Here is a 12,408-nt window from a genome sequence, read left to right on the forward strand (position 1 = left end):
AGAAAAAGAATTAATAATCCAATGAATAAATGGACACCTGTGTAGGCAATTTTTAAAAGAAGCATATATAGCCAAAAAAATACATGAAGAAATGTTCAATACCCTAAAACAACATTGAGATTCCATGTCACTTGTTTAGATTAGCAATCATCAAAAAACAACACATCCTGGGAAGGGTGTGGGAAAAGGAACCCTCATACACTGTTGATGGGAATGTAAACTAGAACAACCACTAGGGAAATCAGTGTGAAGTTTCCTCAAAATACTAAAGGTAGAGCCAGTCAAGTGCCAGTAGCTCACAGGTTGTAGTCCTAGCTGCTTGGGAGCCTGAGATCAGGAAGATCATGGTTCTAGAGCATCCTGACTAAAAAGTTTGCAAGACCCCATTTCAAGTGAAAAGAGCTGGGTATGGTGGCAGGTGCCTGTCAGCCCAGCTCTTTCAGGAAGCATAAGCAGAATGACAGCAGTCCAGGCCAAACCAATCAAAAAAGTGAGACCCTGTCTCAAAAATAGCCAGAGCAGAAAAGGCTTATGACATGACTCAAATGATAGAGTATCTGCTTAGCCAGGGTGAAGTCCTAAGTTCAAACCCGAATACTACAAAAAAGAAACCTTTAGAATTAAAATTCCCATATGCTATATCATTCCTGGGCATATATTCAAAGGATTGCAAGTCAGAATAAAATAGCAATACCTGCACACAGATGTTTACTGCAACACTTTTTATAATACCCAAGTAATGTAATCAACCTAGGCACCCATCAGCAGATGAATGGATTAAAAAGTGTGTTAGATAAATGATAGATAGATAGATGATAGATAGATAGATAGATAGATAGATAGATGATAGATAACAAATAGCACATATAAATGTGGGTCTGCTTGGAGAGAAACCAGCAGTAGTAGGGGAGAGAGGAAGAGAGGAAGTTGGGGAAAAATAATATCAAAGTACAGTACATTGTATCTATGTATGAAAACAACATGATGAAACTCACTAAATACTAAAAAGGGAGACCAGGTGGGAATGGGGATATGAAAGAGTAATAGCGGGGGTGAATATAATCCAAATGCAATCCATGCATGTATGGAAATACCACCATGAAACCCTTTTGCACAACTAACATACAATCATAAAAAAGTATTAAAAATAAAAGAGAAGTTCAAATTAACATTTCTTACCTTGCACTATACATTTTAAAAAAATAATTACAGAATACCAAAGGAATAATCAACTAAACTGTAACACATGAAAATATTTTTAAGGAAGGCACTATCCAAAAGATAAAATTTGTCTAAAATGTATATAACCTAAAGTCAACAGGGAAGCCATTCCAAGAAGTACTAATTAGGAGCTGAAGCAGGGCGGCAGGAACAGAAGAAAGGGCATTGACTGGGATGGAAGGGTCCCTTAAGAGAAAAGAAGGTGTAGGGTTGAATGATAGGTTGAAGTAGCTCAATTTCCATCCTCTCTGAGCATCTTACCACCTATCCCATCAGGAAGAGGTGACATATCATTGTACAAACTCCCATAATATTTCATTGGTAGCTCTGTTTCTATTATTACAGAATGGTGGATTTCATTACGACATTTTCTTAATTGCACATTATGTATTTTGATCATATTCATAACTCATCATCCTCTTCTTCCCTCCATCCTCCCACTGGTCCTCATCTTTCCTTAAATAGACCCCCTTCTGCTTTCATGTCTTTCTTGTTGCTTTTGTTTGTTGGCTTGTTTTTTGCCCACTAGGGGGTTAAAGTCAGGGCCTTGCACTTGCTAGGCAGGCTCACTACCACTTGAACCACTCCACCAGCCCTTTTGTTATTTTTGAGACAGGGTCTCACTTTATGCCCAAGTCAGCTGGAACCATGATCTTCCAGTTTGTGCTTCCCCATGTATCTGGGATGACAAGCACATGCCATTGAGCCCAGTCATTGGTTGAAATGGGGTTCTTGTGAATTTTTTGCCTGGGCTGGCCTCAAACCACAATCCTCTCAATCTCTGCCTCCCTAGTATTGAGGATTACAGGGTGGCACCACTGTGCCCAGGCTACATGTCTTTTTTAAAAATCTAGATGTGACCTATGAGAGAAAATAAATGATATTTTTGTTTCTGATTCTGGCTTATTCCACTTTAAACAGTTCTATCCATTTTCTTGCAAACAACATCATTTCTTTCTTCTTTACGGCTGAATAATACTCCTCTGTGAATATATTTCCCATTTTCTTTGTCAGTTCACTATCTAGGTTGGTTTTGTGATAAAACAATTGCAAATTGTACCTCAATAAATATAAGCATGTGTACAATAAAACCTGTATAGTGAAAGAAGAAAGAGGAAAAAAGAGTAATGCTGGAAGAAGGTGCTCATTTTCAACTTCTATTAAGAGTCACTCAGGCACCAGTGGCTCACTTCTGCAATCCTAGTTACTCAGGAGGCTGAGAACAGGAGAATAGAGGCTTAAGAGCAGCATGTGCTAAAGAGAGGGAAGAGAGAGAGAGAGAGAGAGAGAGAGACCCTATCTTAAAAATACAGCAACACAAAAAAGAATTGGCAGAGTGGCTCAAGTGATAGACAGCCTGCTTAGCAAGCATGGAGCCCTGAGTTCAAATCCAGTACTACCAAAAGAATAATCACTCAGGCTAGGCATGGTAACTCACCTGTAATCCCAGTTACACAGAAGGCAAAAATCAGGAAGGATTACTATTCAAGTCCAGCCAAGACAAAACATAGTAAGAACCCCTCTCAGCAAATAAACCTGGAGTGGTGGCATGCCCATGGTCCCAGCTTTGCAGGAAGGTATAGGTAGGAAGACTGTGAATCAGGATGACTCCAGGCAAAAATTCAAGACACTGTCTGAAACATAACCTAAAGCAAAAATAATAAAATAAAATAAAGAGCAGGAGACATGGCTCAAGTGACAGAGTGCTTGACTAACAAGCACAAAGCCCTAAATTTAAACCCTAGTGCCATCATAAGAAAAAAAAAAGAATCAACCTGAAAAAGAAAATATAGCTGCCTTGATGCAGCTATATTTGCATCCAACTACATATATGTTAGAATAAAGAAAATCATTAGGATAAAGAAGGTATTCTATGGTGTCAAAAGGACCAATTTGTAAAGATCCAATAATCCCAAAATTTATGGCCATGAAAACAGACCTTCAAAATATCTGAAACAAGGACTGAGGGGACTGTAAAAGAAATTCACAACTGGAGTTGATTTCAACACTCTTCATATTCATAAAACAAGAAGACAAATGTCAGTAAACATATAGAAGACCTAGGTAATGCTATGAAAAAAACAGCATTCACAGAACACACAAACCAACAGCAGAATACACATTGCTTTTAAATATTCTTAGAATAGTTATCAAGACAGACATTTGGGGCCCATTAAAAGTCTCAATAAATTTGAAAAAATTTACCTCATTGAAAGTATTTTGTCTGATTCAATCAAATTAAAATAGAAATCAATATCAGAACAGAAACAACTTTGAAAATACTAAATATTTGACATTTTTCAGTTTTAAATGGTAATCTATAAGTAAAAGAAAAAAATTAGAAACACAGAAAATATTTTTACAGAATGAAATTGTATACACAACAGGTAAAGCAGCACTTGGAAATTTCTAACACTAAGCACCAATATTAGGGAAGATTGAAAAGTCTGAAATCAATGACTTCAGCATCCCTGAAACCTGTAAATGTACCCAACTTGGTTAAAACATTTTTCCAGATGAGAGTAGGTTAATAATTGGACATGAAAAAGTTCTCTTGGGTCATCTGGGTGAGCCATAAATACAAAGTCAAATATTCTTAGAAAGAAAGATAAAGGAAATGTCCATAAGAAAAGACAGAGATTGAAGTAATATATCCACAACCAAAGGAAAGGAATAGATTGAGCTTCCAGAGGCAGAATGACCTTGCTGCCATCTTTATTTGGGCTCAGTTTGTGAATGTTGGTTACAGCTGCCATGAGAAAATAAAAAAGAAAAGAATAAACGAAATGGTAAAAATTATATGGAAATCCATGAAATGGAAAACAGGAAAAAAAAGAATAAAATCAGAAATTGGTTCTTTGAGGACTTCAATAAAAATCAGTAACTTTCACAGCAGTTAAGACATGGAAAGAGAGAAGACAAACACTACTATTATAAAGTTCTGAGGATGGTAAAAAGATAAATGAATTGAACAATGTTATGTTAATAATCCAACAATCTAGTTCAAATATATAAATTTCTCCAAACATTAGCAAAATGCACTCATGGAGAAATACACAATTTGAATAGCCTTGTATCTGTTAACAAAATTGATTTATATATGAAAAAAATCTTCCTATAAAAATTATTCCACACTCAGTCTGAATGTTATAAAAAGAAATAAAACAGTTTCACACATACTTTTTGAATATTAGTAAGGATAAAATACTTCCCAAGTCACCTGTGGCCAGTTACTGTGACACTAAAACCATACAAGCACATCACAGGAAAAGAAAACTTCAAGCCTGTGTCCTTTAGAACAGTAAATATAAAAAATTCTTAATAAAATTTCAGAAAATTGGGCCCAATAATTTAACCAACTGGTGTGCATTTTAGGAAAGCTAGTATGCTGTAACATTTGAATTTTTAAAGTGCTATTCACTGTATTGTCAGAGTATTAAAAAGAAAACATGATCGTTTCAACAGATGCAACAAAGATCATTTGAAGAATTCCAACATGTACCCCTTATATTTTATAGTTTTCCTTATACAGATTTTGCACCTTCTTGGTTAAATTCTTCCTAAATATTTATTTTACTTTTTTGAGATGAGAATCTAAACTGAAGAGTTCTTTCTAAAAGATGATTCATTTTTACAGTATAGAAATTCTCTTTTGTGCATGTTAATTTTGTGTTCCGTAACTTTTTCTGTATTTCTTTATAGGTTTCCACAAGTTTTTTGTGGAATCTTAAGGATTTTTTATATTATAGTGTTTTTTTCTCTGACATATCATAAGCAAACAGAGGCTATTTAAATTCCTCCTTATTTTAAAACTTTGTCTTTTCCAATTACTCAGGCCAGGACTTCCAGTACTTTGAGAATGGAAGTGGTGATGGTAGGCATACTTGCCCAGCTGCTTATATTAAAGAGAAAAACTCTCAAGGTTATTACAACATAAAGAGACTTCACAAGATAATAATATGTTCCTCAACATACAATTTCATATACAACCATCACATTTAGACTTATTAACAGGGCCAAGACTCAGAATGTTGTGATTTAAGAACAAGAGAGAATTGGCCCTGCTTGGGAAGAAAAGATTATTCTCCAAAAGAGTTACAGAATTTAGCTCAGATGACTGGCAAATATATGCACCGGGATAACACATTCAAGTTTATATCTAGAGGCTAATATACTTAAGAGTAAGAAATGAAATGCTGAGTAAGAAGAAATTAATAAAAATTGAAGAAACTTGATGACTCAGAAATTAGTTTATAGGCAAGATGCCAGGAACTCATCCTAATGCAGTAAGTAGGATGGCTCCTTGGATCTTGGAGGGGAAATGACAATGTGCAGTAAGTGAGGTACAGCTGACTTCATTGCCGTGACTGAATGATGAGGAATGGGACAAGAGGCTCAGAGTTCAGGATGCTTGAAGATTTTTATTATGTAAAATCAATGAATGTATCATCTGATGACTGTTTTCTTGAGAAGACCCAAAGGACATTCTTTCCACTACAGCAATTCAGAAAAATCACTTGTGAGAGTGACTCCAGCATGGAGAGAAGCTCAGTGGTGTGAGATGCTGCTGTGAATCTAGACTTCCTACAGCCAATGAGAATGGAGGAATTCAGGACACATGACTCCATAAAGTCATACCATAAACGGAGCTCAACAATCTTCTCTATTTAATTCAGTAATCATTCCCCTGCAGAAATGATTTAGCAGCTACAGAATGACTGTCAACCTCTTCAACTTCAACTAAGTAGTAGCCCCAGTGCTATCGTGTGCATGAAATCATTTGTAAGGCCTCTGGTACGTGATACATGCTCAGTGATTTAGGGAATTTATTCACGTAAATTATGATTACTAAAAAGGATTGGATTTACATTCATCAACGATGAGCAAAAATACTCGCTTATGATTTTGTCTCCAGGCAATGTTAGTTGTTCTACCTTCCCTCATCATATTATCTGGAGAGATCTAGCCAGTTAAGCATCCCTCAAAACACCATCCTGGTCACCACATTGACAACATTGTACTGGTAGAGAAGATTGCATGAGCAGTTGCTAGAATAATGAAGGCCTTTGTAAAAACAAAATCAGGAATTTGATACACTGAGAGAGCTTTTACAGGATCAGTACTAAGAACCGTATCACAGCACTGAATCCAATGTTAGGATTTTGAGGCAACGTGTTGCACAACAAAGAATACTTTTCCAGCCCATGGATCCAATGACATGGAAGGCTGCCTGTGTGAAATGGGCTACAGAGCAGGAAAGGCAGTTTCAAGACAAACAGCATAGCCATCTGGGTCGCGAGATACACCATACTTCATGACACTGACAGATCTACTAATGGAGAAAGAAGCTGACTGGGTTTATTGAAGCCACAGTTGATGATTAACTGAGGTCCTGGGATTCAAGAGCAAGTCCATGCCATTTTTAGCAAAGAATTTTATGGTTTTTGAGAAGCAGCTCCTGGTCTGTTTAGTACCTTGATGAAGAAAGAATGCTTGCTGGCCAAAGGATATTGTGTGACTCTGTTTTTAGGCCTGTTCCTTTAAGGTAGGGTTTATCCTCTAATAAAGTTACGCAGAGTATCAATTTTACATAAGGTGAAAAAAAATATCTGAATTGAACCAAAGTAGAACCAGATAGCATTAATAATTCAAATTTATACAAATAAATTTTAAAAACTGCATTGTAGTGCCATTCCCATTGAAGTAATCAATGGCCACAAGTGAATGTATACCCTTCATCCTTTCTCCATCTTCATATGTACATGCATATTTATGCAAATTTTATTCATCATATAATTTTTAAATATGTGATCAGTGTTGCATATCAAACTAAAATTAATTTTTTTCACCTAACCATACTGGCATCAAATAATAGTCTCCAGATTAGTCCATAAATGTCTTTTTTAATCTATTTATTTGCTCCAAACCATCTCACAGTAATACCCTTTGCTTCTAATGATGACTACTCATGTCATTTCCTTTAATTACCTTTGCCACTACATACAATGTTACAATATATGCAATCTTTTTGCATTGGCATATATAATTCTTTGGTCAGATATTCCAAGAAGGGATTTCCATCAAAGAGTTAGGGATGAGCAAAAATTAAGGGGTTAGACAACAGCACTAAACACACTTAGATAGACGGAATAATTTTTGGTATTCTGCATCACAGTGGGGTGCCTATAGTTTACTACACCCATGTTTTATGAAGATCTGTAAGAGAGGAGCTTAAAGGTCCAAATATAAAGAAATAATAACAAAATGAAAATGTTAATTACCCCAAAAGAAATAATAACAAAATGAAAATGTTAATTACCCCAATTTGATCAAAACATATTGTTAAGCATATGTTGACATATAACACTGAACCTCATAACATGTACAATGGATACATATTAATCATACAAAAATAAAGCTAATAAAAAGCCATGTAAATTTATCACAATAAATGGAAACTATCAAAATTCTGCATAGAAATAAAATTATTCATATTATCGTCAGGAAATAATCAGTGTACAAAGTCAAATAAGAACAGCTTCATTACTAGAAACTATTAATGTTTCATTTTCAATCAAAGGTACTACCTGGCATTTTAATTTTACATTTACTTAACCAGCAATAATGTTGAAATTTTTCCATATGTTTTTTATAATTTGCATTCTCACTTCTGATAATTATCTTTTCACTCATTAGCTCATTTAGCTGTTTTTACTTTCTGATAATGAATTTGAGATGTTTTTTGCATATTTGGAATATGATTTATTATAGGCACATGCCCTAAATATTTCCTGTTCTTGTATTCGTTCCTTCAGTATTGCTTGTAGTACTTTGATCTTTCCTTTAAAACTTCCATTGTTTATGACTGGATTAAAAAATACACACTTAAGAGTTTACAAATTATTCACCTAGGTTTCTTCTAGTATGTTTTCTATTTATATTCTCAATCCATCTCTATATCATTCTGAAACACTCATCTTCTCCAGAGAATTAGACAAAGGCATAAAAATATTTAAGAACATTTCCATTTTTCAAGTAATCTGTGAACAGGAAGAACCTGGATTCAGAAATATAATTTGATTCACAGTACAATATTTTAACTATATATTTTTCCTATTATCTATGGTATCACACAAATAGAATTTTACTTCACCCACCTATTTGAAAGTGTTTCCTATCCAACCTTCTCCTGAATACGTCTTTCACCTCCTTGTTCCTCAAGCTGTAGATGAGGGGATTCAACATGGGGATCACCACAGTATAAAACACAGAAATCACTTTATTGATATCCAGGGAGGAACTTGAGCTGGGCCAAACATAGATAAAGAAAAGTGTCCCATACAGGATGGAGACAACTGCCAGGTGAGAAGAACAAGTAGAGAAGGCTTTTTTCCTACCATCAACTGTCTGGATCTTCAAGATAGTCACCAGGACGCACACATAGGAGACCATGATGATCAGACCACTGACCACTCCTGTAGCTCCAGCCAAGACAAAAAGAACCAACTTATTGATCCAGGTGTCAGCACATGCTAGGAAGAGCAATATTTGGACTACAAAAGGGCAAGCAAAAAGTGAAGGTTGTATGGGTCATGGTGCTTATAAGAGCTATGGAATAAGGTCCTATAACCAGCAGCACACAGACAGTTGGGGACATTATGAGTGTATACAGCAAGGGCTTACAGATAGCTGTGAACCGGTCATATGTCATGGCAGCCAGAAGGAAACACTCAGTTGCCACAAAGAGACCAACAAACCACATCTGTGCAGCACAGCCTATAAAGGAGATGCCTTTTTCCTCTGCAAAAATATCACACAGCATCTTAGGAGCAATGGAGGAAGAGGAACAAATATCTACAAAGGACAAGTGGCTAAGAAAAAAGTACATGGGAGTGTGGAGCCTGGGGTCAGCCCACATGAGAGTGATCATCCCCAAGTTACCCCCCAGGGTGACAAGATAAACAAAGAGAAGCATAATGAAAAGGACAATCTTCTGGTGGAGATTATCTGTGAGGCCTAAGAAAACAAACTCAGTCACTATTGTCTGATTCTTTTCTTCCATAATCAGTTGCATTCTGTCAAAAAATAATGATTTTTTATTACAAAACATCAATCATTATCTATACAAGTGATATCTTAAGTCAAATATTTTTCTAATTCAAATTACTCCCCATATTTTATTTTGCTGTATGACAAGTTAATAAAACCTACTTAGGAATATCTTTATTTGACAATTATATATTGTCTACATAAGTATGAATATGGGGAATTGAAACCTGTTGAAGTCATTTTAAGAAAGGGAAGGGGAAAGAGGAATAATAATGGATGAGCTAAAAAGGGGGGGATACATTGTATATGTATGTGGAAATGTCACAATGGAACCCCCTGCCCAACTATTACATGCTAATAAAAAACAATAAGATGTCAGGGTTCTCATATTAGAGATCAGGAAAAATAATTTTTATTCTTATATGAATTATCAATAGTATAAGTTATTAAAACATAATTTGTCTATGTATCCCAGACTAGTTCCCAACCTCCTATAAAGGGTTTTGGAAAAGACGATATAAACACTTGACGAAGAGGTTTCTCAGTCTGAAGATTAGTAGAAACTAATGAGAGTGAGATTATTTCATCATGATCTTGATTTTCTGCATAATGCCGGTGGGTTGGATATATTTCAGCAATCACAAAGACTATTGTAGGCATTTATTAAGACAGTTATTCACTACAGAAATATACGGTCACCCAAATATGTCAAGATAGCTGTTTAAGGATTGCACCAACTGCTTCCAGTTTTGACCTAATCACTATGCACGTATGCATGCGTTTTCATACACGTATGCATATTTGAATGAAAATAATTTTGAGTCTTTATAAAATTGAGAGGATAATATTTATGCCTTCTTCATGTGTAATATTTGGTAGTCTTAAATGTTTTCATAGATATTATACCTTTAACAGAATCATTGATTTGTAATTGAGAAATAATATTATATATATTTATCATGTACAATTGATATTTTGTAATAGCTAACTGAAGCTAACATACACATTATCTTACATACTTGTTTTTGGGTGAAAAAAACAAATCTCTTTCAATAATTTTCAGACTACAATACATTGTTTTATCAGTATCTCTATTTTTTTTAACTAAAGAATTCCATTCAGAAAAAATACCACACAGACCAGTACTTTAGCCACAAAAGGATTTGAAAAAATGCCAAATTCAGCTCCCTTTAGAAAACCTGGGGTGGGATGTTATGTCCCAATGTTCAAACTAATCCTGATGTTTCTCTACAATATTTCAAAACTTCATATTGTCCAAGATGCACCATACTCACTTCTTTAAGGATATCCTGTAAGTATCTCTTTTACCTACTTCAAGTGAAATGATCATTTTCTAGAAGTCAAAATGGAAGATTCAACTTCCCTCATGGTGGTGACCTTTCCAAGATGAATAACTATCTAGACACTTGGTGATGAAGACAAACCCCACATCTTAATGGACCTTGGCATGTAGAGCTAATCCTTTACCTGACTTTTCTTGGGAGTTTACACTAATTTAGAGCCAGGTCCCCAAACCCCAAAGAACTTAAACCTCAGGGCTTACACTTAAAGGAACAAAATGAAAATGATCTCAGCAGTATTTGAGCCAAGCATTCTTTCCTAACTGTACCTTATTTCAAAGGGAAGATTCCTAAAAAAAATGGTGCATGTGTGCATATGTGTGTGTGTGTGTGTGTATCTGTGTGTGTCTATGTGTATGTGTGTGTATGTGTGTGCTTATGTGGGTGTGTGTTCATTCTCCCCTTTGGGCTCTTTCATTACCTTCTGTTGGGGTAGAGTGATACAGTAAGCAGCCACCACCACTGCAATGACAGGCATTTGGCACCATGCCTGGGAAGTGTGATATCTCAATACAATATATATGTATATTATATATTTATTACAATTATCTAATTAGGTCAATTAGCTTATCTATATTGCCAAAATTATCATTTATTTATAGTAAGAATATTCAAATCTTTTCTTCTACCTATTTTAAAATATAAAATTATATAATTTTGAGATCTAATGTTATGTTTTGATGTACACATATATTCTGGAATGTTGAAATCAAGCTAATTAACATATTCATCTATTTTTTATCCTTAAAGAATTATCTTTTTACTTTCTTCCAATATCATAGGTCCTATTAGATTGCATGTCTTTACATGAAGCTAGTCCCCTTTTACATTGTATGGATTTTTTTCTCTTTTTTAAATTTTTAAAAATTATTTGTCATTTTTATTAGGATATATTCATTGTACAGGCAAGATTCATCATGGCAATTCTAAATAGACTTACATTGTACATTGTTTATCAGCAACTTATTTTATAGATGAAAATGTTTAAAATCTACTTTTAGTGATTTTTGTAACATATTAACCGCTATCACCACACTGTGTGATGAATCATTATTCCTCTTCTATAACTCAAAATTTGATTTGTCTTGACCAGCATCATCACTCACCACCCCTGATTTTGGTGTTGATCATTCCATTCTTCATTTCTATGAGCTGGAATTTTTTACCACCTACCAATAAGAGAGATCATACATATTTCTGTCATTGTCTGGCTTATTTCAGTTAGTATGATGTCCCCCAGGTTCATCCATGTTAACACAAATGACATACATTTCTTGTTTTAAAAGGTTGCATATTCTATTCTGCATATATACCATATTTTCTCTATGTGGAACACAGGTTTTTTCTATCTCTTGACTATTGCAAATAATACTGTAATAAACATGGATTCCAGATGTTTTCTCAATGTGCTGATTTCAATTTCTTTGAATATAAGCCCAAGAGTAGAATTGTTATACCTTAAGATAATTCTACCTTTAGTTTTTTTGAGCTATCACCATGCCATTTTTCGTTATGGTTGTATTAATTTTCTTTCCCACCAACCATGTACAAGGGCTCCCTCTTATCCATATCTTTACCAACAGTTGTTATCTTTCATCATTTTTATATTAATCATTCTAGCATGTACCAGATGATATCTTTGGCATGTTAATTTGCATTTTTTGTTGGTTAATGATGCTAAGCATTTTCTATGTATTTTTTGGCCATTTGTATGTATTATTTTGAGAAATGTTTATTCACATTATTTCCCGTTTTTAAGTCATGGTGTCTATTTTCT

At 34.7% G+C, this 12,408-nt stretch overlaps 1 pseudogene; it reads right to left on the reverse strand.

Moving 5' to 3' along the window:
- Window positions 1-8,370: 8,370 nt before the first annotated feature.
- LOC109676818 (olfactory receptor 5G3-like) lies at window positions 8,371-9,283 on the reverse strand (annotated as a pseudogene).
- Between the last annotated feature and the right edge of the window lie 3,125 nt (window positions 9,284-12,408).

This window comes from Castor canadensis, chromosome 1 (genome assembly GCF_047511655.1).
Source record: "Castor canadensis chromosome 1, mCasCan1.hap1v2, whole genome shotgun sequence".
Lineage (NCBI taxonomy): Eukaryota > Metazoa > Chordata > Mammalia > Rodentia > Castoridae > Castor > Castor canadensis.